The following is a 7,598-nucleotide window of genomic DNA, read 5'->3' as shown; positions in this document are numbered from 1 at the left end:
GATGATATGATAGTAAAATCACTATTCCAAGATCATGCCGAAGACTTAAAGGAATGCTTCGAAACGCTCCGAAAGAACAACATGAGGATCAATCCGAACAAATGTACCTTCGGAGTCTCTAGTGGAAAGTTTCTCGGGTACATGGTCAGCGCCAGGGGAATAGAGACGAACCCAGAGAAGATCGAAGCAGTTATCAATATGGAACCTCCTAAATGCATCAGAGATATACAGAAATTGACAGGCCAGCTCGCCGTTCTTCGGCGTTTCATTTCCCGGTCGGCCGAGAAAGCACTTCCCTTCTTCGCCGTGCTCAAAGGGTCAAAGAATTTTGAGTGGGGGCCCGAATACCAAAAGGCGTTCGAAGAAGTAAAAGAATATTTGACAAAGGCACCACTCTTGATGAGGCCCGATCCAAAGGAAACTCTTCAGCTTTATCTAGCTGTGTCCGACAGAACTCTGGGGGCCGTCCTTGTGAAAAACTATGAAGGTAATCAACATCTTGTGTTCTACGTGTCCCATGTCCTCAAGGACGCAGAGACAAGGTACCCCAACGCCGAAAAATTCGCATATGGGTTGGTTATGGCCTCCCGAAAATTGCGGCATTATTTCCAAGGCCGGACGGTCCAAGTTGTCACCAGCCAACCTCTGAAGAAGATTTTGACTAGGCCCGAAGCCTCTGGGAGAGTCGTAGCATGGTCCATCGAACTCGGAGAATTTGATCTCGAATACGTTCCCCGAACGACAATTAAGGCCCAGGCTTTGGCCGACTTCATGGTTGAATGCACATTCTCGGGCCCGAAGGATCTTTCACCTGATGAACAACTAATCCGGATCCCAGGAAAGTGGAAGCTTTTTGTAGATGGGTCGGTAGCCGGAAAAAAGTGTGGGGCCGGCTTGATCCTCTCCAGCCCCGAAGGATTTGAGATATGCCAAACCATAAGGTTCGACTTCCCTTTGACAAATAATGAGGCCGAATATGAGGCCCTCCTCGCAGGGATGAAGCGGGCCCGAAACCTTGAGGCAAAACACCTAAGAGCCTTCAGCGACTCCATGTTGGTCTTGAAAAACTTCACAGGGGAATATGAGAAAAGAGATCCCCGAACGAAAACCTATGCTGCCAAGGTACGTGATGCTTCTTTATCATTTGAAACCTTTGAACTAAGTCAAATTGGCAGAGAGAACAATTCCAGGGCAGATGCCCTTTCGAGGCTAGCTTCGACCGAGACACAGAACTTAACTGGTTCTATTTACCTCACCGAAGCCAAGACGCCTTCGATCGAAAAGAAAGAATGTCTTGAAATCCACCAGGGGAGCGACTGGATGACCCCCCTCAGGAACTTTCTGGAGAAAGGCATTCTACCACCCGACCTAAAGGAGGCGCTGAAAATTAAATACAGAGCATCGAACTACACAGTAATCAATGGGCGGATGTATCGCCGATCAGTTAGTCAACCCCTTTTGCGCTGTTTGAACAACGAAGAACAGCTACAGGCTCTGGAGGCAGTGCACGAAGGAATTTGCGGCGAGCACCTGGCTGGCCGGTCGCTCACCTTTAAAATTCTCCGACAGGGATTCTTCTGGCCCACTCTGAGGGCCGATGCCAGCGACTATGCAAAAAGGTGTGTACAGTGCCAGCTGTTCGCCACCGTCCCGAAGCAGCCCCCAGAAGAAATGACCTCTGTACTAAGCCCTATTTCATTCGCCGTATGGGCCGTGGACATAGTTGGCATACTGCCCACTAGCACGAAGCAAGCGAAGTACTGCATAATCACCATCGACTACATGACCAAATGGGTCGAAGCCCGTCCTCTGTCCTCCATAACCGAAGAAGCCACGAAGAAGTTCTTCCTGGAACAGGTCATTCTCCGATTTGGCATTCCAAAAACATGCATCTCAGATAATGGAACTCGGTTTATTGGAAACAAATTCCGCAAGTTTCTGCACCATTTCGGAATTGAACAGAAATTTAGCTCAGTCGCCCACCCGCAAGGAAATGGGGCAATCGAGGCGGCAAACAAAGTGATATTCCGAGGAATAAAAAAGAGGTTGGGCGAGGCCAAAGGAAGATGGGCGGAAGAACTCCCTTGGATCTTATGGGCTTACCGAACCACCCCTAGGACATCAACGGGAGAAACTCCTTTCAGAATGGCCTATGGAACCGAGGCCCTAGTTCCTGTTGAAGTGGGCTTGGAATCATACCGAAACGAGACCTACAATGTGGAAACTAATAGTTTCGGGTTGAAGGCAAACGTAGACTTACTGGAGGAAGAAAGAGAAGCTGTACATCAAAGGAACATGAGGTATTTACTACAAGCGGCACAACACTATAACTCCAATATAAAGAAAAGGTCCTTGGAATAGGAGACCTAGTCCTAAGGGAATTAGCCGCATCTATGCCGTCCAAACAAGGAAAGCTTCAGCCCAAATGGGAAGGGCCTTATAAGGTGATCGAGGTCATTCGCCCGGGAACGTACAAGCTTGAAACGTTATCCGGCGAGGCAATCAAAAACACTTGGCATGCCAGTCGCCTTTGAAAATTTTATCAGTAAGGAATTTCTTTAAAAGTTTGTATTTGAATTTTATTCGAAAAATGTAAACAATTCGACTAAATAAAGAAGCACATTCTGGCACATTGCTTTATTTGCACATATTACGGCCGACCGAGTATTATCTGAGGGCGATCCCGAAGAAGATAAACCATTCGGCCGCCGCCCTTATCCAATTTGATAAACATGTAACAAAAGGGGAAATCGCCCAAAACGGGAGCATCCTTCACACCAATATTATGATTCAATTTGCAATTGGTAAACACGAATTGAGGGCCTTAAGGGGCAATCCTGGAATAACGCCCTATCATTCGTCTTCCCTAATCATTTGATATTAAAAAGGCCTAAAAAACCCCTGTCCCGGGGCGATCAAAAGAAGAACATGGTCCTTCGGCCTCAATCAGGTATTCAAAATTAAACCCAAAACCAGGTCTAGGGGCAATCCCGAAGAAGACCTCCTCTGGGACGAACGAAACATGACATGCTGATCTAGGGGCAATCACTGAAAGGTCAGCATTCCTGTTCCTTCGCTTACATCCAGTAAAAAGGATTAACAGCCCGAAGCTAACTTCGGCCTTTAACCCTTGGGGCCGTAGGGGGTAATAAGGCAGCAATTCGATAAGATCGTTAAGGCGGATAAATAAGCCGAATATACGATTCATTTTATTAAAATTGTTAAGGTAGATAAAGCCGAAGATACAATTCGATAAAATCTTTAAGGCGAATAAATAAGCCGAAGATACGATTCATCTTATTTAAATTATTAAAATTGTTAAGGCGAATGAAGCCAAAAATACAATTCACTTCATTAAAATTGTTAAGGCAAATAAGCCGAGGATACAATTTGTTAAGATCATTAAGGCGAATGAATTGTAAAGGCGAATGAAGCCGAAGATACAACTCATTTTATTAAAATTGTTAAGACAGATAAAGCCGAAGATACAATTCGATAAAATCGTTAAGGCGAATAAATAAGCCGAAGATACGATTCATCTTATTCAAATTATTAAAATTGTTAAGGCGAATGAAGCCAAAGATACAACTATTAAATGCAGTGACAATGCTGACGAAAGACGAAAGATGCATTAAAATATAAAAACCCGAAGGCTAGTTAAATTACAAAAACTCGAAGGCAGGAGTACCAATTATAAAAAGAGTACCAATTACAAAAAATAAAAATACAAGAAGATGAATGAAGAATGCCGCTGCAAGAGTTGGGTACGACCATGGAAACACCAACGACAAACTTCGCAACAAGATCATCTTCCGTTATATCAAGCACCTCAGTGCTGAAGGCTTAGGCTTGAGGGTCTTCATTCGAGAGCTCTTCGTCTTCGCCGGAGGAGACAGGAGGGACTTCGACTGCTGGCCGGCCGATAGGATCCTCCAGGCTGTCGTCCAACAACTGCTTATAATCCCAGTTCAGGTCATGGGCCTTTTCCAGGACATAGTCAGCACCGAACTGAAAGCACCGCTCCTCCGTCAGGTCCAGCTGCTTCTGCTTCTTCCGAAGCTCCTTTCGAGACCTCTTCAGCTGGACGTTCCGGTGGGAGATCCTCCGGTTCGCCTTCTCCAGTTCAGTCTCCAGCCGAGATCTGTCCTCCTTCAGCGCGGTGGCCTCGACCTCGTTCTGGGCTTTCACCCTTACGAGTTCCTCCTCGGCCGTCGTGGCCCTCCTCTCCAACTCCTTCACCTCAGCCATCCGAGTCTCCATGTCCTTAACTTTATCTTCCACAGCTGCGACCCAAGGAGCAGCCTGCAAAAGGACAAGACAAAAAATATTACTAAAAGGTGCCGAAGGGAAAAAGATGGACGAAAAATAAAAGGGGAGATTAAAAAACGTACCAAGGACAGGAATGACAGAAGCTCCGTGCAGGCCTCGGTTGCAGAGGCCGAAGCAAAGGTCGGAAGATCGACCGGAAGCTGGAGGCCATGGCATAGGTCTGAAGCCACCTCCTTTGTGGATTGCCGGGCTGGATACACAATATGGTCGGACGTGAGCACGCCCCACCCTGGGAGATAAGAGCACACAATCCCCTCCTTGCTCCAAGTCCTCTTGGAAGGGTTTCCCTCTCCCATGTACTCCAGGTCGTCCCCCTCCTCGGCCTCAGAAGCCGCATGAGATTGGCGGGGCGACGGAGCCCTCTCGGTCTGAGCCCTCTCGCCTGTGCCCTCCGAAGGATCTGGCGTAGCCCTCTGATCGGCGACCTTCTTCGCCGCCTCCTCAGCCGCCCTCTTTTCAGCCGCCCTGGCCTTTTTCCTCTCGATCAAAGCCTTTCTCGAAGACACTGAAACACAACGGGGAAACAAGTTAGTCCGAGTGTATATAATCGAATGCATAACAAGGAAAAACAAATACACAGGTGATGGGACAAAACTAATGAAAGAAAACACAAAGGAAGAAGTTTTGTTACCCCCACCCCACAAGCTGAAGAGCCAGTCCTTGTCCCGAAACTCTCCGGGACCCAGCTTCTTCACGTTGACGTCTACCAACGCCGTGTAATTCTCCTTCTCCTCCAAGGTCAGGCTCGGCATGAGAAGCAGCGAGGGATTCACATCTCGCCAAACCGACATGGCCGCCAACCTTGGACCACTCACATAACACCAATGAGTGTGAGTGGATTTATTGTTCGAATTGGTCGCCGTCCAATCAGGTCGCCCTGCTCGACGGGCAATGGTGTAGAAACTGGGACTCTTCGGATTCTTCCGAAAGTCGTAATGATACCAGAATAGACGAGTGTTGGGTGCGATCCCGGCGTGAAGACATCTGTTCTGGAAACAGTTAATATGGATGAACCAGTTCGGGTCCATCTGTCCGAGGGCGATGCCCATCTGGAAGAAAAGGTGCTTGATCAACTTCAACGGAGGCACCCGCAAGCCACACTTGAAGGCCGCTTCCAAAACCCCTACAGCGCTGCCTTCATATCCATCTGGCACCCCAGGAGTATCGTAGATCCTTTCGCCCTCCCTCGGCGCATACAGCTAACAAAACCCTCGAGGGACAGAATAATCATCGTACATCTGAACCACGCGTCCCTTCGTCAGTTCTGATCGATTATTGGCTGCGGGGTAGTCAGCAGCCGAACCAAAAAGGGCCCGTCCCGTCCGCTCGGGGCGAATAGAAGGCGTTCCCGCCAAGCTATTCGACAAGGGGTCCCAAGAATCTGGGGGGCGATTTGCTCGGTCCATGTCCCTGTATCAGGAACAGAGAAACATTAGTCCATGTACTCGGATTAGCAGACAGAAAAGAAAAAATAAAAAACCGAGTACACGTCCCAGGACCGAACAAACCAGAACCCCGGAGGCGGTTTCCGAAGGCTGTTCCTGGGGCAAGCCATCCTGAAGGATGTTCTTGCCTACAGAACCTTTCGCAAACATCTCAGACTCCGGACCACATATTTACGCCCTGGGTCGGCTCCCGAAAGACGTTCTAAAACCAAGAAATCTCGAAAAACGTTCTTGGTCAGAAAACATCTCGCATGCCATCTTTAAACCCATGGGGCCCCCTCAAATTGATAAAACCCGGAGAAACTTCTATTACCTACCCAGAAATTCCCAAAAACCCCAAAAAACACAATGGCACACGCACAAAACCCAGAAAAATCCCACGAACCCAGAACAAAACCTCTAAGTCCACATGCAAACATCCTAAAACAAAGGAAACCGGCATGCAAATTCAAAACTGGAAAACAAGAAAAAGGACTTACTTATCTGGAGATGTTCTTGGATTGAAATGGGATGATCTGGGAAGACGGAGTTGCTGTTGCCCGTGATTGAAAGATTCACCGCAATTTGTCACTGTGTATGGAGAAACTAAAAGTGATGAAAAGAAAAGAAAATACACAAATGGGCTTATATAGGCGCCTAAAATGAATTCAGAAGAGCGACGTTTGGGGGGTTTTGAAATAGACGTCCCAGATCAAAACGGTTGATATTCAACGGCTGAGATTGAGCCATGGAACGACGTGCCAACAGCTGTCACATTAATACAATGCAAGTCCCCACAAGTTTGCCACCACGTGTACGACCGAAGATCGAGGCGGAACTGAAGCGATCGCCCTAGGGTTTCTTCGCCCCAATATGGGCCAAAACCGGTGTCCGTCGGCCGGCCCGAAGGCCCGGCCGAAGGACAGGGACATGTTGGTTATAGACCCAACCAGACCCATTGAACGAAGGCCCAATAAGCAGTTAAGGTACTGGGCCGAAGGACCTCCAGGCCCGAGAAACGAAGGCCCACGAAAGTCCAGGCCGAGGCCCCCTACTTGCAGACCGTTGGACAGAATAAGGGACATAACGCCCTCATTTCACTCCCTCCTTAATGATTGGTAACGGCTGACATTTAAAGCAGAATTGGGTATAAAAACCCTGGTGAAGTAAGACAAAATAGACAGACATTCTCGTAAACACTCTGCTTTTCTTGTTTTATTACCCTACTTTTACAGCCAGATTCCGATTCTCATACCGGAGGTGAATCGGGGGTACAAACACTCGCATTCTCTTCACTTTCAGGTACGGCCGAAGCCACCTCGAAGGCAGCCGAAGCCTGTTCAAGTTACCGAAAGGATCTGGGCGTAACACATACATATACGGTATATTATATGTAGAGAGATGGATGGAGACGAGAGACTTGCATTATTACAGTGGAATAATGAAGGGGATATAAAGATTGAGGGGAGGGAATGCATAAGAAAATGAAAATGGGAGAATCGAATCACAACCAGGTTTGTTCCGATGCATATTCACGGTATTCCAAATAGGTTAACCCAAATTCACCCTTTTTATCACAATTTCAGATAAAATGACCCCAAATCTCACAATTTCAAAAAATGACCTTTTTTATTATAGAAAAATACATTATTTAGTTGCGTGTTTACATAAACGTAATTTTAATTTACGTTTTTATTATTAACGCAATTATTACATTCGTTTTCTGTTAAAAGATAAAGAGAGGAACGCATATTTTTGATATTTTTACAGGTGGGACCCAACCCATGTGCCTCTAGTTGTACATCATCCTGCTTTACTTTGTAACTAAAGTTAAAAATGTAATTT

Source organism: Apium graveolens, chromosome 3 (genome assembly GCF_009905375.1).
Source record: "Apium graveolens cultivar Ventura chromosome 3, ASM990537v1, whole genome shotgun sequence".
In the NCBI taxonomy this organism is placed as follows: domain Eukaryota; kingdom Viridiplantae; phylum Streptophyta; class Magnoliopsida; order Apiales; family Apiaceae; genus Apium; species Apium graveolens.
Note: the sequence above shows the minus strand (reverse complement) of the source record.